The 25,473-nt window shown below is 45.2% G+C and overlaps 1 pseudogene; it reads left to right on the forward strand.

Moving 5' to 3' along the window:
• The window catches only part of LOC115462218, a 77,441-nt pseudogene that overhangs the window by 34,866 nt on the left and 17,102 nt on the right, over positions 1–25,473 (forward strand).

Consider the following 25,473-nt stretch of genomic DNA (forward strand, 5'->3'; position numbering starts at 1 on the left):
CAGAAGGAATGAGCCACAAGCTGAATCCTTCGATAATATTTTAAGTGACAGTTCGTCCTCAGGAAACGAATATGGTGATTTTTTAGGCGGACGTCAGTACAGAGGAAGAGGGCGAAATGCCCGAAGAAGAAGGGGTGGAAACGTTACGTCCCGCCCACAGACCAGATCACAGAGACAGTTCCACCAAGTTCCACAGTGGTAACCAACCTATCCAAACGCACATTATCTAGTGCTGAATTGAGTTTACTTCAAAAAGGATTATCGTATGTGCCTATGAAAAAATTTGATATTTTTCAATTCAGGATAGATTTAGAACGATTTCTTCGACAACTACAATTGAGAATTCACTTTGGTAATTCGAATAAACACTTTGAGGATTCCAGGATACAGATAAAATCGTCCTGGATACCTCCAGGACCTTTGGATCCTATTGTGAAAATCTTCAAGGATGTCCTTTTACGAGACATCACCAATTATTCGGAATCCTTGGGGTGGACGAAAGATAATTTGTCCAAAGAAGAAAGAAAATCGATTCAAAATTTAATAGCAGATGAATCAATTGTCATCAAAAAGGCTGATAAAGGGGGAGCCATTGTGGTGCTAGACAAAGACAGTTATCTTGAAGAAGCTTTCTCACAACTATCAGCTTCTGACATATATTTGAAAATTGATCAAGATCCCACGAAGGAACTGCAAGACATTATAAAAGTGTCAACTATGGAAGGATTAGCTTGCGGTTTCCTTTCAAGAAAAGAGTTCAGATTTCTAAACTCCAAATATCCTAGAACTCCTGTTCTATATATGCTACCAAAAATCCACAAGAATTTAGAAAAACCTCCGGGCCGCCCTATTTTATCTTTCAGAGGATCGGTGCTTGAACCCCTCTCGGTGTTTGTGGATTATTTTTTGAAGCCCTTTGTTGCCCAGACTCCAGCTTTTTTGAAAGATACCACTCATTTTCTCAATATTTTGGAGGACATTACTTTGGAATCTAACACACAGGTCATTATGGTCACTTTAGATGTAAAATCTTTATATACTTCAATACCCCAGACCGAAGCGCTTGAAGTCTTAAAGGAGGTTTTAGAAGTTCGGTCAAGACCACATGATGTTCCTACAGAATTTTTATTAGAACTAGCGGGATTAGCGCTACAAAAAATTTTTTTTCTTTTTCAATATGAATTTTTTCAACAAACAGCTGGAGTAGCAATGGGGGCGTCTTTTGCCCCCTCGGTGGCCAATTTGTACATGGCACGGTTCGAGGAGAAACATCTCTCGAACCATAACTGGACCAATTCTATATTAGTATGGAAACGATTCATTGACGATATTTTTCTCCTGTGGAGAGGGGATGAGGACACCTTAAATCAATTTGTCAGCTGGTTGAATCGATTGAATCCAGCTCTACAATTCACCAGTGAGAGTTCTACCTCCAATATTCATTTCTTGGATGTAGATATAAAATTAACAGCAGGTGTTTTTCAAACTTCGGTGTTTAAAAAATCCACGGATAAAAACACTATGTTGCAATACAACAGTTGTCATCCTAGAACTTTAAAGGACAGCTTACCTTTTTCACAGTTTTTGAGATACAAAAGAATCTGTTCGGATGACAGTCTTTTTAAACAACAGGCAAAAGGATTAGCCCATTCGTTACATCAAAGAGGCTATCCAGTGCATGTACTCAAGAAATCATATACAAGAGCTAAATTCAATAACAGATCTTTATTACTTTCCAACAACAACAGATCAGGCATTGAATACAAAAATCGCAAACACACTTTTGTTGTAAAATATCAGAAGGGTGGGGAAGAGGTGGCTAATTTAATTAGAAAAAATTGGGATATTATACAACAACATCCTTTATTCAACAATTCTGAATTACAGATAGCTTTTTCAAGAGAACGTAATTTAAGGGAACTTTTATGTCCAGCAGACATTGTGGTCAGAAAAAACATTGGTACCGGGTTTCACACTAAATGTGGATCCTGTTCATATTGCGACATTATGATTGAAAATGACAGTTTTTGCAATCCAACAGATGGTAAAATATACAAATTCAGACATTTTACCACGTGTAAAACTGATCACGTGATCTATTTTCTCAAATGTCCGTGTGAAAAATTATATATTGGTAAGACAGACAGAAGTTTAAAAACGAGATTGAGTGAACACAAGTCTTGTATTAATTCTTTAAAAAGTGGAGCCCCTTTAGTGTCTCACTGCAAAGAATTCAAGCATAATTTTGAACACTTTCAATGCTCAGCGATAGATCATGTGGCGACACACATCAGAGGTGGAGATCGAAGCAAACTGCTACTTCAGGCAGAACAAAGATGGATCCACAGATTACAGACTTTGGAACCTATTGGTTTGAATTCAACTATACAATGGGGAGCATTTCTTTGAAACAGAATGGGTTGATACCATCGATGTTGATTCACGATCTTTATGTTATTGATTACATATTTTGACATCAGATGTCAGTTACTGGCCCTTTAAATTCATTACCGATATGGCAGTCGAGGATAGGACCATGTTATTTGTGCGTCATTTGACGCTCCAGTCATTGATTGGGTATAGTTTTCTTTAAGTTCACATTGAAGTCAGGTGAGGACGCCAACAATTCTTTCCAGAAGACACAAGTTTCGTGTGAATTTTATTGCAAATAGAGGTAAAACGACATGATGTTGCTCTTAAGGGATTATGATAATTTTGAACTCACTACTTGTTTTAATGGATTTGTTCTTATACCTTTTTTCTTTCTGATTCATCGACAGCGATCATGGTGCGGGGTTCAACAAAATAGCGGGTTCCCTGACGAAGATTTACGAAACGGGACCGTAGGAACCAATGCATTCACAAAATTTTTTTTGGATCCACCGCCTCATTAGAACGACGTTGTTTCATGATTCTGGATAAGATAAGTGATGTTGTTTGGACATATTTTTGACACAGTTATTTCTTTGATAAATTTGATTTGATCACAGAGTTTCAAGTCTAATTAGACTCACACATATATTGATATATAAAAAAATTTTAAAAAAATATTTTTTGATTATATACTAGAGGGTTTTTCAAGTCTATGATGACTTTTTCTATGTGCTATACAATGAACATTCATGTGCAAATATAGCCATAGCAGTTGAGACTTTTCCCTCATTTGCAACTCAATTTCTGCTTCATAGTCATTGCTATTCCACTAGCAACATTCCATGTAGAAGTTGGCCCTTGCAGATCACCAATGTGGCCGCGCAGGCTTCTACATAGAATGTTGCTAGTGGAATAGCAACATTCCATGTAGAATCTCCAATAGTATCTATTTTATTTTTGTTACATTTGTACCCCGCGCTTTCCCACTCATGGCAGGCTCAATGCGGCTTACATGGGGCAATGGAGGATTAAGTGACTTGCCCAGAATCACAAGGAGCTGCCTGTGCCTGAAGTGGGAATTGAACTCAGTTCCTCAGGACCAAAGTCCACCACCCTGACCACTAGGCCACTCCTCCACAAAGGTAGTTGGCCAAACATTTGGCTGAACATATCCCTGCTAGAAACTTTTGTTCATCGTAGCAAACTTTGCTGCAGCCTTTAAGGCTGGCCAGTGTGTGTTTTGATGGTCACCAGAAAGACAACATTTAGCTGTATTGCCATAGCTGTGTGGAGTTCTATCCGATTAGAGTGCCAGCTTGAATACATTTCAGGCAAAAAGTCAAAACTACACTTTCACGCAGTCCTTTTAATCGGGTTTATATTTACTTTCATGGTTTTATGATATGATATGCTACTTCTATTCTGCCAACTCCCAAACAATTACGTTCAAAGTGGATTCCAAGTACAAATTCAAACTGCCTAACTATCACAAATAAGATTCCTGAAATAGACAGGTCTTATTAGCAAACACCATTTTTGAAAACTATCCCCAGGGACCACACTCTCCATCCGATATTTAAAACCATATTAACTGGCCAGGGACGGGATCCCTACTGTCTCCAATCTGTGGCATAGCCATACAGCCAATGTTGGGTGGGCCTGAGCCCAAAGTGGGCGGGCACAAAACTTTCTCTCTACCCCCCTCCCCTCTCCTCCAGCACTTCCCAACTCAAAATATAAATACTTTAGCTGATAAGGATCCCCAAGCTCTGTCCGCGGAAGACTTCCACCAAAGATGGCCAGAACTCCCTTTTACCAAGCTTGGAAGGCAGCAGCAATTCCTTGAGCCACCAATGCTGGCACCCCATGCGTGCTTAGTTGTCAGTGGCTCAAGGATGCTGCCCCCATCTGCCAAGTTCAGTAGAATGGAGTTCTGGCCAGCTTCAGAGAAGGTCATCAGCTAGCAGGGCTTGGGGATCCCCACCAGTTACAGCAAGGGTCAGGGCTGCTGTTAGCCATGCTGGTGTCCAGGGCAGAAAATAAAGAAGGTCCCTCCATTTCCTCTCCTCTCTGCTTCCTCTCCAATCTCACCATCTGCCATTACAATCACACTGACAGACCCTCACCAAATACAGAACAAGGGAACACAAATTAGAAATAAAAATATGTAGACAAAAATTGAACTGGGAACCTCAGCATATACTGCAACACTGGAGAAATAAAAACAAAAACGCATTTCCTTTTCTACTGATCACAATAGAAGGACTTCCGCTATGCACTTTTCCCCGAAGCTAACATATTCCTTTTAAATCATTCAAATTAAATAGTTTTTCTACTTTTGTTGTCTGGACATATCATATTTCCATCATGCAACTTAAATAGTTTTTTTTTTACCTTTATTGTCTGGACATTTCATTTTCCCATTATGCTGGTTCCAGTTTCTCTTTCCTGCTTTCCTGACTGTCTTCTGCTAATTCTTCAAGCAGCTGCTGTCCATTTGACTTTTGTCTCCTCCTGTTCCAATTCCTCTGTACACCTGCCTCTGAAATATAGATCTTTCCATTTTAGCTCTTTCCTTTTTTTTCTGCCTCTGTCCACTCAAATTTCACCCTTCTAAACCTTCCTTTTTTTTCTTTTCAGATATCTATCAAATTTCCATCTCCTTTCACTAACTCTCGCCTTCCCGCCTTCTCACTCCTTTCATCATCAATCTACGTGTCAATTATCATATTTCTACCCCCCTGTAATCACTATCCTCTCATTCATTTCCTTGCCATCTCTCCTCCCTGGGCCTCTCCCACATGGTTTCCACCATTCCCAGTGTATCCCTCCATCCACCCTTCTAGTCCAGCATCTGCTTCCTCTTTCTCCCGTCCTCACCCTCATAGCTTGACATCTCCCTGTCCCTTCTACTCCCCCACCAGCATCTTCCTGTCCCTTCTCTCTCCCCTCCTATCCCTCCCCCATTGTTCAGCATTTATACCTCTCTCTCTTCCTTCCCACTCATTGTCCAGCATATCTCCCTCCCTCCCTTTTGCCCCTTGATCCAACATCTCCGTCTTTCTCCTCTCCCCCCTCTTGTGCAGCATCTCTCGTTCCCTCTCCACGTCCATGTCAACATCTCTCCCATTGTCCACTATCTCTCTTTCTGTCCCTGCTTTGAGTCCATGGTCTAACATCTCTCTCTTTTACCCCCCCCCCCCCCCCCCCCCCGTGCAGCATCTCTCTATCCTCCCCTCCCCTCCATGCCATGTTCCAACATTTCTCCCTCTCATCTCTGCCTCCCTTCCCTCCACTGCCATGTCTGTTTTCCTCTCTCATCCTTTACCACTCCTGTGCAGCCTTTCCCTCCCTCTCCCCATCCCATCCCACCCATATCCAACAATTCTCTCTCTCTTTCCGCCCTGCATCTCTCCCTCCCCCCTCGTGTTGAACAATTATTCCTCCACCCCACCTAGCATTACCCCTGTCTCACTTCCTTACCCCAACAGTGCTCCTGTCTCTCTCCCCACCCTGCCCTGCCCCCCCCCCCCCCGGTCACCTGCCGTCATGCTTCAGGTTTTGTTTGAACCCTGCCTTGCTTACCATCTCTGACTGACTGGCATGCTGCAGGTTTTTTCCCTCTCTCCTCCCAGCCACCCAGTGGCATGCTGCGGATATTCCCTCCCTTCCCCAGCCACTCACTGGCATGCTCTAGGCTTTGTTCCCTGCCTCCCTTACCATCTTTGTTGGGTAGAGATATTAATTATACAGCAAAGCTGTGCAGTACCGGGGCTAACTGCATGCTGCTGTGACTGCTTCCTTCCAGCCGGGCCAGCCCCACCTTCTCACATACTCTTTTGGAGGAGGTAGGGCTGGCATGAAGGAAGCAGTCGCAACAGCAACATGCAGACAGCCCCGTTACCCTGTGGTTTTGCTGTAGAATTAATACTGCTGCACAACAAAGATGGTAAGGGAGGGAGGGAACAAAACCTGCAGCATGCTGGTGGGTGACTGAGGGGAGGGAGAGTTGCAGTGAGTAGCAAGAAGGGGAAAAATCATGATTTGGGCTTGGGAGACGTGGAGGGGCATAATTGAAAGGGGCGGCCAAGTTTTCCTGAGGACGTCCTTGCAGGACATCCCGGCAAAGGAGCAGGGAAACCTGTATTTATTTATTTAGCACATTTATACCCCACTTTTTCCCACATGTGCAGATTCAAAGTGGCTTACAATGTACTGATTAGGCTATCGCCAGACCAGTGGTTATACAATTTCAATTAAATTAGAGAAGATAAAAGAAACAGAGAAAAAAAAAAAAAGAAAATAGGGAAAGGGTAAAAGAGACTAAAATGGTCCATGAAATGTTGTTAAGAAGGACTTCAGGTTATAAGTTGAATCCTTGAAGAAGCTGGAACCTGTTTAGGCTGGAAAAGATGGAAATTGACTGGACAGACCAAGTTGACCCTGCAAGGTGGAAATGGAGTTGAAAGCCGCTCCTTTAACCACCCACTCCAACTCCCAAGACATCTGGCGCTATGACCCGCACACTCGCTGAAATCTTCAATGAAGAACAGCTGATTAAAAGGTGGAAGTTGACAAACAGTCAAATCAGGCCGTGGTCGCAGTTGTAAACGGCAAGACAGCAGGAGACGAGGCACCCCGCCATAAGACACACTCTCCAGAAGGTCCCAACGGTGCCGCCGCAACGTCCAATGGCCAGCAAGCGATCAAGTTGCAGGCCGACGTCGGGGGGAGACCCGCAGCACAGAAGAAGCCATCGGCCTGGAGGAACAGACGGATGCCCGCAGTCGGTGGGCCAAACGAGCCCCCTGTAATGGTGTGGACTCCGCTGGGTGGACCAGAGCTGAACCGCGCCCACCTGCTACCGCCACCACCCCCGACGCGATCGCGCCAAACCACCGGCAGACGCTGACCGAAATAAAGGGAACAGGTGACAATCGGTGCTCCACATTACGGTCAGGGACGCCCAAATTGTGAAATTTAGGCCGACCTTAGAGATGGCCGTCCTTAGAGATGGTCGTCCCCGTTTTTCGGCGATAATGGAAACTGAGGACGCCCATCTCAGAAACTACCAGGAGCCAGCATTCGTAGTGCACTGGTCCCCCTCACATGCCAGGACACCAACTGGGCACCCTAGGGGGCACTGCAGTGGACTTCACAAATTGCTCCCAGGTGCATAGCTCCCTTGCCTTGTGTGCTGAGCCCCACAACCCCCCCCCCCAAAAAAAAAACCCACTCCCCACAACTGTACAACACTACCCTAGCCCTAAAGGGTGAAGAGGCACCTACATGCGGGTACAGTGGGTTTCTGGTGGGTTTTCAAGGGCTCACATTTACCATCACAAGTGTAACAGGTGGGGGGGGGGGGGGGGGCCTGGGTCCGCCTGCCTGAAGTGCACTGCACCCACTAAAACTGCTCCAGAGACCTGCATACTGCTGTCAGAGAGCTGGGTATAACATTTGAGGTTTTTTTTTTAGGGTGGGAGGGAGTTGGTGACCACTGGGGGAGTAAGGGGAGGTCATCCCCGATTTCCTCCGGTGGTCATCTAGTCAGTTCGGGCACATTTTTGAGGCTTGGTCGTAATTTTTTTATTTTTATTTATTGTATTTGTATCCCACATTTTCCCACCTATTTGCAGGCTCAATGACATAGTTAATCCATGATATCATTTACAATTAGTAATGTTCAGAGATTAGGTAAGGGTACATAAGTACATAAGTAATGCCACACTGGGAAAAGACCAAGGGTCCATCGAGCCCAGCATCCTGTCCACGACAGCGGCCAATCCAGGCCAAGGGCACCTGGCAAGCTTCCCAAACGTACAAACATTCCACACATGTTATTCCTGGAATCTTGGATCTTTCCAAGTCCGTTTAGTAGCGGTTTATGGACTTGTCCTTTAGGAAACCGTCCAACCCCTTTTTAAACTCTGCTAAGCTAACCGCCTTCACCACTTTCTCCGGCAACGAATTCCAGAGTTTAATTACACGTTGGGTGAAGAAAAACTTTCTCCGATTTGTTTTAAATTTACTACACTGTAGTTTCATCGCATGCCCCCTAGTCCTAGTATTTTTGGAAAGCGTGAACAGAAGCTTCACATCCACCTGTTCCACTCCACTCATTATTTTATATACCTCTATCATGTCTCCCCTCAGCCGTCTCTTCTCCAAGCTGTATAGCCCTAGCCTCCTTAGTCTTTCTTCATAGGGAAGTCGTCCCATCCCCGCTATCATTTTAGTCGCCCTTCGCTGCACCTTTTCCAATTCTACTATATCTTTCTTGAGATGCGGCGACCAGAATTGAACACAATACTCAAGGTGCGGTCGCACCATGGAGCGATACAACGGCATTATAACATCCTCACACCTGTTTTCCATACCTTTCCTAATAATACCCAACATTCTATTCGCTTTCTTAGCCGCAGCAGCACACTGAGCAGAAGGTTTCAGTGTGTTATCGACGACGACACCCAGATCCCTTTCTTGGTCCGTAACTCCTAACGTGGAACCTTGCATGACGTAGCTATAATTCGGGTTCTTTTTTCCCACATGCATCACCTTGCACTTGCTCACATTAAACATCATCTGCCATTTAGCCGCCCAGTCTCCCAGTCTCGTAAGGTCCTCTTGTAATTTTTCACAATCCTGTCGTGATTTAACGACTTTGAATAACTTTGTGTCATCAGCAAATTTAATTACCTCGCTAGTTACTCCCATCTCTAAATCATTTAAAAATATATTAAAAAGCAGCGGTCCTAGCACGGACCCCTGAGGAACCCCACTAACTACCCTTCTCCATTGTGAATACTGCCCATTTAACCCCACTCTCTGTTTCCTATCCTTCAACCAGTTTTTAATCCACAATAGGACATTTCCTCCTATCCCATGACCCTCCAATTTCCTCTGTAGCCTTTCATGAGGTACCTTGTCAAACGCCTTTTGAAAATCCAGATACACAATATCAACCGACTCCCCTTTGTCCACATGTTTGTTCACTCCTTCAAAGAATTGAAGTAAATTGGTCAGGCAAGAGTTCCCCACACAAAAGCCATGCTGACTTGGTCTCAGTAATCCATGTCCTTGGATGTGCTCTGTAATTTTGTTTTTAATAACAGCCTCTACCATTTTCCCAGGCACCGACGTCAGACTCACCGGTCTATAATTTCCCGGATCTCCCCTGGAGCCTTTTTTAAAAATGGGCGTTACATTGGCCACCCTCCAATCTTCCGGTACCACGCTCGATTTTAAGGATAAGTTGCATATCACTAGCAGTAGCTCCGCAAGCTCGTTTTTCAGTTCTATCAGTACTCTAGGATGAATACCATCCGGTCCAGGAGATTTGCTACTCTTCAGTTTGCCGAACTGCCCCATTACGTCCTCCAGGTTTACCGTGAAGTCAGTAAGTTTCTCCGACTCGTCCGCTTGAAATACCATTTCCGACACCGGTAACCCACCCAAATCTTCCTCGGTGAAGACCGAAGCAAAGAATTCATTCAGTCTCTCCGCTACGTCTTTGTCTTCCTTGATCGCCCCTTTTACCCCTCGGTCATCCAGCGGCCCAACCGATTCTTTTGCCGGCTTCCTGCTTTTAATATACCGAAAAAAAATTTTTACTATGTTTTTTTGCCTCTAATGCTATCTTTTTTTCATACTCCCTCTTGGCCTTCTTAATCTGCGCCTTGCATTTGCTTTGACACTCCTTATGCTGTTTCTTGTTATTTTCAGACGGTTCCTTCTTCCATTTTCTGAAGGCGTTTCTTTTAGCCCTAATAGCTTCCTTCACCTCACTTTTCAACCAGGCCGGGTGTCTTTTGGACTTCCGTCTTTCTTTTCTAATTTGCGGAATATGTATGGCCTGGGCCTCCAGGATGGTATTTTTGAACAGCGTCCACGCCTGTTGTACAGTTTTTACTCTCTCAGTTGCCCCCCTAAGTTTTTTTTTTGCCATCATTTTACAGTATCTTTGGACATGGAAAAAGAATTTGGTAAGGTAGAACCAAAAAACCCATGAAGTACCAAAGTAGAAAACAACAACAGCGGGAATGACCAAACAGTCCAGGTGATACAATATTATATGTTCTTATTGATGAACGTTAAACAAGGAGTAGATGCTAAAAGCTACAACGGACTCCACATGGGCCATGTTTTGGTATAAGTGCCTTCATCAGGAGTCTAAAAACAATATATAATATCCGTGTAATGTAAGGAAATTGGGACAGAAAATTCCAAACCCTAAATACAAAAAGCATAAGTCTTCAAGACCCCAGTGTAGCTTTTAACATCTGCTCCTTGAATATAGTTCATCAATAAAGGACATATAGTATTTGGTCACCCGGATTGTTTGTCTGGTCAGTCCCACTTTTGCTGTGTCCTACCATAGCTGGTCTTCCTCAGCATTTCCTTTCACAAGGAGAACTTGTCAGGGTTGCTCACTCTCCACACTACTATTTTCTCTTGCAATTGAGCCTCTTGCAATAACAGTTCATCAAAACCAACAACTGCAGGAACATTACACATCACTGTATGTGAATGACACTTTCATTTACATAGCTAACCCTGACACACCTATACGCTACCTAACATACCTAATTATGGAGTATAGAAAGCTTTCAGAATATTTGGATAATTTTACCATGCCTTTTCTCTAATTCAAATCAAGCGGAAGATCTGGACAATCTCTGTTATAAGGTGGTCTTGAAATTGAAATATTTGGATCTCTACTAATCTGCCAACATTATATCAGTTAAATGATAAACCCATATTAGCAGAAATTAAGACAGCTGAAAACTTACAAGCATACGATGGTGTCTTGGCTGGGTAGGATTAGAATTGTTAAAATGTTAGTCCTACCACATCTAGGAGAGAAGTTATCAAGGTGCAACGAAAGATGCAGTTTCACTGTATCTTGATTTATCACAGGAATCACCTCAGTACCGCAGGTTACTGACCTCTGTGGTGAAAGAGTAACACTGCTTGCAAACCGTCTCACAAGCAGTGTTCTTCCACTGTCTGGGAGAGTGGAGCAATAGTGGTGGCCAAAGAACCCTCGTCACCTAGGCTGAAGGCTCCAACCAGACACCCCTCAACCCAAATGTCCCCACCTAGTGGCAGCCTCCCCCTTACCTGGAAGTGCCCCATCTCCCAAAGGAAGTATCCCCTGCCCAGCCCCTGCCAACCTCCCAAAGGTCCCCTTCTGGGCCTACCTTAGTCACAATCCACAGTGTCTACTGGTCATAGCAGGATTGATCCCCAGTCACTCTTGTCCTCGCCAGTGCCTTCATCAAAAATAGTGCCGGCAACCCCCAGCGGCAGTCTCACAGTACTACTGCTAGGAGTCATGTTTCCATATAAGGATAGTAAATACCTTTATAAAATAGTACATAAGTACATAAGTAATGCCACACTGGGAAAAGACCAAAGGTCCATTGAGCCCAGCATCCTGTCCACGACAGCGGCCAATCCAGGCCAAGGGCACCTGGTCAGCTTCCCAAACGTACAAACATTCTATACGTACATTCTATAGGTACAATTTTTGTATATATGTGCTTTCATAGCCTAGGCTCTCGTTATAAAATTTTCAACCATGGCTTAAAATTTAACACCTATGTTGGAGCAAGTATTAAATATTTAGGACTTAATTCTACAAATTGTGCCTAAAAAATTGGCACTGTTTATAGAATAAAGCTTTGCGCCGAGAACCGTGACTACACTTAGGCATGACCATTTGCACCAACAAAACGATGTAAATCCCCACACCTAAATTAGGCACAGATCCCCATTATTCTATAACAAAGTGCATAAATTGTGAGAATGCCCTGGATCTGCTTATAATCCTCACATGGCCACCCCCTCTTTTTGGACCTGTGCTTACAATTTACGCACACATCCCGTGCCTAAATTTACACTTATAAATTTAATTAAATGCAATTAGCACCAATAATGGCTTGTTAAGAAGCCAATTATTAATACTTATTGGTTCACTATTTAATTAAATCGTGCGTACAAATTGAGTTTGCACCCAAATTTACGTGTACAATTTTTAGCAACTTTTATAGAATTTGGGGGTTAGTGTGTAACTGCGAAGGAGGTGTAAACATGGGCGGGCCATGAGCATTTTACCAAGTGATACACACAACTTATAGATCATCAGTTGTGTGCATTGAGGGGTCCTTTTACCATCAGGGCCGTGCCGATGCGGTAAGCGAGGTAAGCGCCGCAGGGGGGCGCCCACCTCTGGAGGGCGCCTCCGCGGTGCTTACCATCGCCCCGCCGAGGCCTTTAAATCTTTTGGTCGCCCCGGGTGTCACCAGAAAGGGGGATGCCGCCGCTCCCGCTGCTCTTCATCCTGGCACCCCCCCCCCCCCGCACCAGCCCTTTAAATTTATTTGCCGACGCGATAGTGAGCGCAGCACCTCGTGTGGAAGTAAAGGAAGCGGATCCGATCATCTCATTGGGCCTTCCCTCACTGTCCCGCCCTCCTCTGACGCAACTTCCTATTTCCTCTAGGGCGGGACAGTGAAGGAAGGCCCAATGAGATGATCGGATTCGCTTCTTTTACTTCCACACGAGGTGCTGCGCTCGCTATCGCGTCGGCAATTTCTTTTTAAAGACGGGTGGCAGGGAGAAGACGAGGCAGGGTGAGGGTGAGGGTGGGGGACAGATGGGGTGACCGTGAAGGTGGGGGAGGACTCGGATAGCAGAAGGGATTGGGTGGGAGACAGATGGGGTGAGGGGGACTCGGATGGGCAGAAGGGACTGGGTGGGAGACAGATGGGGTGAGGGGGACTCGGATGGGCAGAAGGGACTGGGTGGGAGCCAGATGGGGTGAGGGGGACTCGGATGGGCAGAAGGGACTGGGTGGGAGACAGATGGGGTGAGGGTGGGGGGCACTTGGATAGCAGAAGGGACTGGGTGGGAGACAGATGGGGTGAGGGGGACTCAGATGGGCAGAAGGGACTGGGTGGGAGACAGATGGGGTGAGGGTGGGGGGCACTTGGATAGCAGAAGGGACTAGGTGGGAGACAGATGGGGTGAGGGGGACTCGGATGGGCAGAAGGGACTGGGTGGGAGACATATGATGGGGTGAGGGTGCGGGGCACTTGGATAGCAGAAGGGACTGGGTGGGAGCCAGATGGGGTGAGGGGGACTCGGATGGGCAGAAGGGACTGGGTGGGAGCCAGATGGGGTGAGGGGGACTCGGATGGGCAGAAGGGACTGGGTGGGAGACAGATGGGGTGAGGGTGGGGGGCACTTGGATAGCAGAAGGGACTAGGTGGGAGACAGATGGGGTGAGGGGGACTCGGATGGGCAGAAGGGACTGGGTGGGAGACATATGATGGGGTGAGGGTGCGGGGCACTTGGATAGCAGAAGGGACTGGGTGGGAGACAGATGGGGTGAGGGGGACTCGGATGGGCAGAAGGGACTGGGTGGGAGACAGATGGGAGAAGGGGCATGCAGCTGAAACTGGGGTCTGAAAAGTGAGCAGGAGGGAGAATGGGGTCATGCCTGGGGCAGGGGTGGATGGGAGAATCAATGGATCTGGAACTAGGGGCAGCCGCAGGTGGGAACTGGGAGCCGAAAAGAGGGGGCAGTGAGAGAGGGGGGATAGATCCTGGATGGAATGGGGAGTGAGAGGGAGGGCAGACCCTGAATGGATGGGAGGGGGAAAGAGAGAGGGCAAATGGTGAATCGAAGGAGCAGAGAGAAAGGGCAGACAGTGGATAGAAGGGAGTGAAAGAGCAGACAGTGGATGGAAGGGGGCAGAGATAGAGGGCAAATGCTAGAGGGAAAGGAGAGAGAGAGGGCAGATGGTGGATGGAAGGGGGAGAGAGAGATGGCAGACTGGGGCAGATGGTGGATGGAAGGAGCAGAAATAGAGGGCAGATGTGGATGGAAGGGACATTAGAGAGGGCAGACACTTGAGAGCAGAGAGAGAGCGAAGACAGATGCTGGATGGAAGGAAAACGGTGAAAAGAAGATAAGGAAAGCAGAAACCAAAGACAACAAACTGTAAATATATATTTTTATTATTTTGCTTTAGGATATAGTATTTTAGCTGTGTTAATAAATGTTTATAAATAGAACATGTAAATAAGGTAATCTTTTTATTGGACTAATTTTAATACATTTTGACTTAACTTTCAGAGAACAAAACCCCCTTCCTCAGATCAGGATAGGATACTGTAACAGCACTATACTGTATTGACCTGAGGAAGGAGATTTTGGCCTCTGGAAGCTAAATGTATTAGTCCAATAAATTGGTATTATTTTATTTTCTGTATTTGTTTTATTTCTATTTGTTAATTTGTAAAGTGGTGATTGGTATTTGTTAGTTTTTTCAAATTTACATCTGCTGTCTTTATATTTTGCACAGTACTAGGGGACATTTTCTGTTTCTGTGGTGTTGCATTGTATGCAGAGTCTGGCATCGGGGGTTCAGTTTAATTTTTGTCTAAATAGAAAGTTTATGATTACTTATCCTATAGTGGATTTGGGTGTATCTGTGTTTGAAAAAGACATGGCTTTCAGTTGGCATTGACTGTGCAGGATCTACGATCTGTACTATTCTGTCTGGTTTTGTTTTACAATAGGTGAATTGATGTTCTAGTGCTCACAGTGTTTAAGATGCTTTCCTTTTCCTTGTGTAACTCATAGAAATGACTGCTTATGGTATGGTAAAATTGCTCTATAGGTCGTGAGTGTTTTGTATTCTCGGTATGCCTAGTACTGGATTGGGGGGGGGGGGGGGGGTTAAACAATGACCGGCCCCGGGTGTCAACTACCCTAGCTACGCCACTGCTGCCGACGTCTCCCTTCCCTTGCACTCGTTGGTTCCCTCAGTGTCCCGCCTTCTTCTGACATCAGAAGAAGGCGGACACTGAGGGAACCAAGAGCGCAAAGGGAAGGGAGACGTCGGCAGCGCTCCGCTTTCACTGACGCTGCTGCGACCGGAAGTAAAAGATTTAAAGGCCCCAGGGTGCGGAGGGAAGGGCAGAGAGGCATGGATGGGAGGGCAGGGCCCAGGGAGAGGACAAATTGCTGGAAGGGAAGGGGAGGGGAGAGAGGATTGCTGGCTATGGATGGAGGAGGGAAGGGCAGAGAGGGACAAGGATGGACATGGGGGCCCAGGGAGAGGACAAATTGCTGGAAATGGAGGGGAGGGGAGAGAGGAGGATTGCTGGGTATGGATGGAGGAGGGAAGGGCAGAGAGGGACAAGAATGGACATGGATGGGAGGGCAGGACCCAGGGAGAGAGGAGAAATTGCTGGAAATGGATATAGAGCAAGAAATGAAGAAGAAAGGAGAAAAGTAAAGAAATAAATGGAAAGGAAGCCCTGGAAATGGAGTTAAGAGGACAGATAGCAGCAGACTCAGATACTGGGCCAGCATGATTGAAAAAAGAAAGTCACCAGACAACAAAGGTAGAAAAAAATTATTTTATTTTCATTTTAGCGTTTGGAATATGTCCACTTTGAGAATTTACATCTGCTATCTTATTTTGCAATGTATAGCAATTTGTTTCTAAGAATATTGCTGACAATTCCTTTCAGTGTGGCAAGTGGTGAGCGATCATTTTCATGGGGGGGGGGGGGCGCCAACTGATAGTCTGCAGGGAGGCGCCAGAGACCCTAGGCACGGCCCTGTTTACCATGCTATGGAAAAAAGGGCTGTGCCGTAGTGGCGGTGGCCGTTTTTGTGTGCACCAGAGCCCTATTACCGCAGCAGGCAAACAGCCCGTAAAAACACATGGCTATGCGGTGAACTTGCAATTACCATGTAGCCATGCGGGGGGAAACACTTTACTACCATCCATTGAGGCGGTGGTATGGGCTCCTGTGCTACCCCAGCGGTATATATATTTTTTTAATCCAGCAGCGCCAGAAATGGCGCTCACTGGAGGCCAAACTACCACCAGTTCTATTGCCACGTTACAAGCCTGTTGCCACGTAGCAACCTTTAGTAAAAGGGCCCCTGAATGTTGCACTTAGGTGCATCAACTTATACCAGCCATTGATCTGCAGTACGTGGGCACACCTATATTTTAACATGCTTTGTGCTAGTATCCTACAACAGCTTAGGTGCACTTAAATGCCGTTGTAGAATTGATGCTAAGTTCACCCCATTATGGCACCTACATCTTGGTGCCAAGTTAAAGAATTACCCCCCCCCCCCCCCCACACACATAAGTACATAAGTACATAAGTAGTGCCATACTGGGAAAGACCAAAGGTCCATCTAGCCCAGCATCCTGTCACCGACAGTGGCCAATCCAGGTCAAGGGCACCTGGCACGCTCCCCAAACGTAAAAACATTCCAGACAAGTTATACCTAAAAATGCTGCGTTTTGTGAAAAATTGAGTCAAAGCTTTGAAGGGGAGGCGGGCATGGCCATTAAGTTTGATTGTGAAGACCACAAAACTTGCTGAGAGCAGAATGGGATAACCATTGAATTAAGGTAGAGAAACACATATAGAAGGCCCTATGGGCTAATGTTAATATTTTAAATTTAATCTCGCTGGTTACAGGCAGTCAGTGCTGCTCAATCAGAAGGGGGAAACATGGTTGGAGTGCTTTGCATTCTGCATGAAACTAATTGAATAACCTTTCAAGTTCTCAAAGTTGTTGAACAATTTCTCTACAGACTTGTACCTTCCTGAGTTCTAATTGCTGACTTGGGCTAAACAATGTCATCCATCTCCGTTACAAGATAGATTCTCTGTTGCATGAGATGACAATGTGATGACCTGTTCAGTAACAGCAGACATAATTGCTGTGTTATGATATATGGCTGGTGGATGCCCTTTGGATCATTGACTAGTTTACTTTTAGTGCTTTTACCTTGAGTACATTGCAGTTAAGTATAAAATCAATACTGAAACACCACTTTTTTCTATGTAAGAAGTTGTGTCTTCAACTTTCAACAGGTTACTGTGATTATTTCAAGATAGAGCATAAGTCTTTACCCACATTTTCGTAATAAGAACATCTGAGTTCTATTTGGCTCCTACCAGTCAAGTTGATAACCACTTTTTACCCATAGACTTGACATCAATTTTCAAAAGGAAAAATTATTTGAGAATTGATTCAAGAAAGATATTCTCACAAATCTGCTCCTACTATTTGTGCAGGTACTTTTTCTGTGACACTTTAAGGGGGGACTTTTGGAAATCTAAAAGTATGCATGTACGTGCATGCACCACTTTATTCCTGTACCCCACCCCAATACAAGCATATATAACATCATGAGAAATTCAGCAATAGAGACTGTCTGAATTCTCAGTGCTGTTTCCATTCTCAGTTGTGTGTCAGTGTTCTCACTGCTGGCATTGTTTAAATGTAATAAAAAAGAAAAAAGTGGGGAGGACCAATTCAATCCCAACCCAAGGATACAAACAAAAATAAGTTTATTAAGTAAAGCAAAAATACTAAACTCTTAGTGTAAGTCTCTGGTGAGGCCCCTTTTAGAATACTGTGTGCAATTCTGAAGACCGCACCTACGAAAAAATATAAACAAGATGGAGTCGGTCCAGAGGGCGGATACAAAATTGGTCAGTGGTCTCTGTTGTAAAGCATATAAGGACAGACTTAAGGCTCTCAATATGTACGTATATATTGGAAGAAAGGTGGAAGAGAGGGGATATGATAAAGACATTTAAATACCTTTGTGGCATTAATGTACAGGTGAACCGCTTTCAAATGAAGGAAAACTGTTGAATGAGAGGGCATAGGATGAAGTTAAGAGGTTATAGGCTCAGGAGTAATCTAGGGAAATACTTTTTCACGGAAAGGGTGGCAGATGCATGGAATTGCCTCCCGGTGGAGGTGGTGGAGACGAGGACTGCAGGGCCGTGCCGATGCGGTAAGCGAGGTAAGCGCCGCAGGGGGGCGCCCACCTCTGGAGGGCGCCGCCGCGGTGCTTACCCTCGCCCCGCCGAGGCCTTTAAATCTTTTGGTCGCCCCGGGTGTCACCAGAAAGGGGGGTGCCGCCGCTCCCGCTGCTCTTCATCCTGGCACCCCCCCCCCCCCCGCACCAGCCCTTTAAATTTATTTGCCGACGCGATAGTGAGCGCAGCACCTCGTGTGGAAGTAAAGGAAGCGGATCCGATCATCTCATTGGGCCTTCCCTCACTGTCCCGCCCTCCTCTGACGCAACTTCCTATTTCCTCTAGGGCGGGACAGTGAAGGAAGGCCCAATGAGATGATCGGATTTGCTTCTTTTACTTCCACACGAGGTGCTGCGCTCGCTATCGCGTCGGCAAACAATTTCTTTTTAAAGACGGGTGGCAGGGAGAAGACGAGGCAGGGTGAGGGTGGGGGACAGATGGGGTGACCGTGAAGGTGGGGGAGGACTCGGATAGCAGAAGGGACTGGGTGGGAGGCAGATGGGGTGAGGGGGACTCGGATGGGCAGAAGGAACTGGGTGGGAGACAGATGGGGTGAGGGTGGGGGGCACTTGGATAGCAGAAGGGACTGGGTGGGAGCCAGATGGGGTGAGGGGGACTCGGATGGGCAGAAGGGACTGGATGGGAGCCAGATGGGGTGAGGGTGGGGGGCACTTGGATAGCAGAAGGGACTGGGAGGGAGTCAGATGGGGTGAGGGGGACTCAGATGGGCAGAAGGGACTGGGTGGGAGACAGATGGGAGAAGGGGCATGGAGCTGGAACTGGGGTCTGAAAAGTGAGCAGGAGGGAGAATGGGGTCATGCCTGGGGCAGGGGTGGATGGGAGAATCAATGGATCTGGAACTAGGGGCAGCCGCAGGTGGGAACTGGGAGCCGAAAAGAGGGGGCAGTGAGAGAGGGGGGATAGATCCTGGATGGAATGGGGAGTGAGAGGGAGGGCAGACCCTGAATGGATGGGAGGGGGAAAGAGAGAGGGCAAATGGTGAATCGAAGGAGCAGAGAGAAAGGGCAGACAGTGGATAGAAGGGAGTGAAAGAGCAGACAGTGGATGGAAGGGGGCAGAGATAGAGGGCAAATGCTAGAGGGAAAGGAGAGAGAGAGGGCAGATGGTGGATGGAAGGGGGAGAGAGAGATGGCAGACTGGGGCAGATGGTGGATGGAAGGAGCAGAAATAGAGGGCAGATGTGGATGGAAGGGACATTAGAGAGGGCAGACACTGGAGAGCAGAGAGAGAGCGAAGACAGATGCTGGATGGAAGGAAGACGGTGAAAAGAAGATAAGGAAAGCAGAAACCAAAGACAACAAACTGTAAATATATATTTTTATTATTTTGCTTTAGGATATAGTATTTTAGCTGTGTTAATAAATGTTTATAAATAGAACATGTAAATAAGGTAATCTTTTTATTGGACTAATTTTAATACATTTTGACTTAACTTTCAGAGAACAAAACCCCCTTCCTCAGATCAGGATAGGATACTGTAACAGCACTATACTGTATTGACCTGAGGAAGGAGATTTTGGCCTCTGGAAGCTAAATGTATTAGTCCAATAAAATGGTATTATTTTATTTTCTGTATATGTTTTATTTCTATTTGTTAATTTGTAAAGTGGTGATTGGTATTTGTTAGTTTTTTCAAATTTACATCTGCTGTCTTTATATTTTGCACAGTACTAGGGGACATTTTCTGTTTCTGTGGTGTTGCATTGTATGCAGAGTCTGGCATCGGGGGTTCAGTTTAATTTTTGTCTAAATAGAAAGTTTATGATTACTTATCCTATAGTGGATTAGGGTGTATCTGTGTTTGAAAAAGACATGGCTTTCAGTTGGCATTGACTGTGCAGGATCTACGATCTGTACTATTCTGTCTGGTTTCGTTTTACAATAGGTGAATTGATGTTCTAGTGCTCACTGTAGTGTTTAAGATGCTTTCCTTTTCCTTGTGTGACTCGTAGAAACGACTGCTTATGGTATGGTAAAATTGCTCTATAGGTCGTGAGTGTTTTGTATTCTCGGTATGCCTAGTACTGGATTTGGGGGGGGGGGGTGTTAAACAATGACCGGCCCCGGGTGTCAACTACCCTAGCTACGCCACTGCTGCCGACGTCTCCCTTCCCTTGCACTCGTTGGTTCCCTCAGTGTCCCGCCTTCTTCTGACGTCAGAAGAAGGCGGACACTGAGGGAACCAAGAGCGCAAAGGGAAGGGAGACGTCGGCAGCGCTCCGCTTTCACTGACGCTGCTGCGACCGGAAGTAAAAGATTTAAAGGCCCCAGGGTGCGGAGGGAAGGGCAGAGAGGCATGGATGGGAGGGCAGGGCCCAGGGAGAGGACAAATTGCTGGAAGGGAAGGGGAGGGGAGAGAGGATTGCTGGCTATGGATGGAGGAGGGAAGGGCAGAGAGGGACAAGGATGGACATGGGGGCCCAGGGAGAGGACAAATTGCTGGAAATGGAGGGGAGGGGATAGAGGAGGCAAGGATTGCTGGCTATGGATGGAGGAGGGAAGGGCAGAGAGGGACAAGGATGGACATGGGGGCCCAGGGAGAGGACAAATTGCTGGAAATGGAGGGGAGGGGAGAGAGGAGGCTTGCTGGCTATGGATGGAGGAGGGAAGGGCAGAGAGGGACAAGGATGGACATGGGGGCCCAGGGAGAGGACAAATTGCTGGAAATGGAGGGGAGGGGAGAGAGGAGGCTTGCTGGCTATGGATGGAGGAGGGAAGGGCAGAGAGGGACAAGAATGGACATGGATGGGAGGGCAGGACCCAGGGAGAGAGGAGAAATTGCTGGAAATGGATATAGAGCAAGAAATGAAGAAGAAAGGAGAAAAGTAAAGAAATAAATGGAAAGGAAGCCCTGAAAATGGAGTTAAGAGGACATATAGCAGCAGAATCAGATACTGGACCAGCATGATTGAAAAAAGAAAGTCACCAGACAACAAAGGTAGAAAAAAATTATTTTATTTTCATTTTAGCATTTGGAATATGTCCACTTTGAGAATTTACATCTGCTATCTTATTTTGCAATGTATAGCAATTTGTTTCTAAGAATATTGCTGACAATTCCTTTCAGTGTGGCAAGTGGTGAGCGATCATTTTCATGGGGGGGGCGTGATCATTTTCACGGGGGGGGGGGGGGGGGGGCGCCAACTGATAGTCTGCAGGGGGGCGCCAGAGACCCTAGGCACGGCCCTGGAGGACTGTGTTTGAATTTAAGAAAGCATGGGACAAGCACGTGGGATCTCTTTGGGAAAGGAGGAGATAGTGATTGCTGTGGATGAGCAGACTGGATGGGCCATTGGCTCTTATCTGCTATCATGTTTCTATGTTTAAAAGCAGATATTTCAAAAGGACCTGACACAGATCTGTGTTTCGATTACTAAGCACCTGCTTCAGGAGTCATCAGTTCAGTTTCTGTAGCATAGAGTACCAATTGCATTGTCCAAGAAATTAAATTTTGCTTGTATCCTTGCGTTGGGATTGAATTGGTCCTTCTGCATTTTTTTCTTTTTTTGTTGATTATTTACATTGGGGGGGGGGTGTTATCTTTTGTTTAGTTGATTGTTTCAGTTTAAGCCATCTAATAGCAGAATTGGATCTATCTGACATCCGCAGCAGTTAGACAGCCATTATCGTCACTACACAGTGGCCTACAAGGAAGACACAAGATCTTTCTGGAAGGAGGAAGATCTGTGTAGAACAGTTCAGAAGCTCCTGGAAAATGAGAGAAATAAAGTAGTGGGTATGATAATCTATGTGAAGGGCCAGGTAGAAGCAGAGACACCCCCCCCCCCCCCCCCCCCCCCCCCCCCCCACACACACACACAATTATATAATGCAGCCCTAGATCAGAAAAAGTGTGTTAGGTCCCATTTATAAAAGTGACAGGGCTAGTATCAGAACCTGCAGAAGGCTGCTGGCTTGTTCAGTGTGAAGGAACATGGACGCTGTATGCCCCTCTTGTCTTAGAGAAGGAGAAGGAAATATCTTAAGTTATTCGTTACTCCAACCAGGCACCCTGCACCTAATCTCTAGGGAGCAGGTACCATCCAGAGCCTGAATGTCCTGAGCAAACAGCAGGACATCCAAAAGATAACACCTGTTAGCAGCTCTATGTACTGCACTGATAACTTTAACAACCTATAACTGAATACAGCACTGAAGAGCTGTGTGTGATTCTCACCATACCACACCAGTCTTAGTATTAAATCATAGTTGCCAATTTTTGAACCATTCTTCAAGCTTCACCAGATCCTTCCTCAAGCTATCCATTGAGAAAAATGGCCATTTAACCCTCCCCTCTGTTTTCTGTCCAATAACATTATTGAGAAATACGTTTGAAATTTCACAGAAAATTAAGATTGGGACTTCTGAACTGTGTTCCTAAATTAATGTCTCTCATAAAGTCTTCTAGCAGTAAGAGTTTTCTGCTTTGAGCTGATCTATCATTGTTTTGGGGATGTCTTTTGGATTGAGTTATATTGCTTATCTCTGGCTCCTTCTCCGGATTTCTTTTCTGAGGTTCATAATGCTTCAGTGCATCAAAGGAATTATATAATGGTCTACCTGAACCTACTGTGATCCATCTATTCCTCTTTTGCTTTATTCTCTGTGGAGGTGCTGGTAGTAAATTGACTGGGAATTGGGTAGTCATGGATGCTTCTTTAATTGCAGCCAATTCCTTCTTGAGTTTTTTTTTTATTTTGTCTTTCATAGCTGGTATTTGGAGACAGATGGGGCAAGCTCTAAGGTTCCAGATGGTTTGCCTTAGGACTAAGGCACAACATATTCTGCATTGAATAAAAGACATGTTGATATGCTTAACAAGTGTGAGGTGTACTGTGTTAAGGGATATTAATAAGCAAGATTGTCCAATAGAGGGTTTAATGACGATGTCTCTCGGTTTTCCTATATAGAAGGAACTAGCTTAGGGGTGGGTAGGAAGGGACTATAAAGTCAGAAGACAGAGTATAGATACTTATAGGAACCAGCAGTAGATCTCTGAGTCCGAGGAAAGGAAGTTTTGTTTTGGTTTTTTTTTTTTAATATAGGATAGACAGAGGTAAAGTCAGCAAATTATGAAGAACACAGGGAAGAGATCAGTTTAGAATTTATGAAACAATCCAAAACACAAAAAGTTGAAAATATATAAATTCAATATATCTTAGTTTTAGGCTTGCACTGTTCTTCATGAGTTCCAGCTCTGCAGGAATTCTGTAATGTACTGAACACTGTACATTTCACAGACTGTACAAAATAAAGTCTCTTGAAATTCACATAATCTTCTCCAGCCTGTCCCTGACAACCTCCACAGTCTCAGTGTGAACTCAAGGTTAATCAAACCAAGTTTGCCTGTAGCCTAGATTTCAAGGTAAACCTTGGCCTACCTGAATCAAAGCTTCTGCTGTTTACAGCTGTGTGATAAAGGCATCTGCTGGAGGGCGCTCTTCCCTGAGCCTCTCCTCAGATTCTGCAGCCGAGCTTGAAATGTCCTGGTTGAACTCAACCATAAAGCATAATCATTGGTCCAAGTGATAAATCTTAATTTATATAGCAGCAATTATGGGGCCCTTATACAAAGGCATGCCAAAAAGTGGCCTGCGGTAGTCAGGGTGTGTGTATTGGACATGCGCTGGACCTTTTCTCCAAGGCATCTGGAAACAAGGGAGTTTTTTTAGGCAGGAAAATGGACGCGTGGCAAAATTAAAACCAGTGCATGTCTATTTATGGCCTGAGCCCTTAATGCCACCCATTGACTGAGAGGTAAGGGCTCATGTGCTACCCATGCGGTAACCCTCCAGCACGCTCCAACTGCCAATTACCACCAGGAATGCCCCTGTGGTAGAAAATTATTTTCTACCATGTGTTTTTGGTGCATGCCAAACTCAGAATTAGTCAGGCGGTAATGCCAATTTGATGCAATCTGCATGCACACAAGCCCTTACATGTCTTTGTAAAAGGGACCCAGGCATTCAAATATTGTCAATCTAAATTCATTCAGAAATATCACTACAGCAGGTATCAGAACTAACACTATTTCCCTTACTTCTCCTTCCACTATACTTAAGAATCCATGAATACAAATTTCGATCTCAGCAGCTCTACATCAGAGAGAATTACTTCATCTCTGGGCCTTTAAATCTGCTGTTCCACTAATGTCTGAAGATGAAAAATCGAGAGACCCTGTTTAAATGAGCAAATCAAAAACAAGTTCATATTACTGAAGGTCTTCATCTACATATTTCTACACGCTGGATGGTAACTTTGATATAAGTTGCTCAGATTTGGTTACTAGATCCTTGCAAATCACCATATTGCTTCAAATAATCCCCCAAGGGTTTTCTGAAGTCTAAGGTGTAAATGGGGTAAGAGATAATGCATCTGATATACCACCTTTCTGTGGTACAACCAAAATGATTTACACATTATATACATGTACTTCCCCTCCCTGTTATTATACCTGGGTCAATGGAGGGTTGTGACTTTCCCAGGGTCACAAGGAGCTGCACTGGAAATCAAAGTCAGTTCACCTGATTCTCAGCCCACTACATTAATCACTTCATTACTCCTTCACTACTCCTCTACTCCATGGGCTAGATTCAATAAACGGTGGCAACAGAAGCCATTAAGATCCATGCCAAGTGTCAATTCTATAAACGTTGCTTAGTGCTAAGGAACCTTTATAGACTAGCGCATAGCGTGCATTGCCTTGCCTAGCTTTGGACACGAGGACTTACGCCTGCTGAAAACTGGTGTAAATGCTGGCACACAGCCAATGGCAGTTGGGCATGTAAATGACCCTATTCTATAACATTGCACCTAAATTTTGGGAATGCCCTTGACCCACCCATGTCCCTCCCCTAGTCATGCCTCCTTATGAGTTGTATGAGAGACAATTTAGATGTGCAGTATTATAGAATTAACACATAGGCAGATCTGCAAATAAGTCCTAATTAGTGCCAATTAACTTCAATAATCAATTGTTAATGGCTCATTAACTAATTAGTTTGCACATGGATCTGTGATCCCCACCTATATTTGGGCGACCTTTATAGAATCCAGGGGCATGTGTGCATGTAACATATGCATATTTTATAAACATGCATGTACACTGCAACCCACTCAAGCAGTGCCCTAAACACTTATACATAGATCACGTTCAAGTAGCCCTTATCTTGTGGTATTCATACTTTTTTTATA

Source organism: Microcaecilia unicolor, chromosome 2, assembly GCF_901765095.1.
Source record: "Microcaecilia unicolor chromosome 2, aMicUni1.1, whole genome shotgun sequence".
NCBI classification, from domain to species: Eukaryota; Metazoa; Chordata; class Amphibia; order Gymnophiona; family Siphonopidae; genus Microcaecilia; species Microcaecilia unicolor.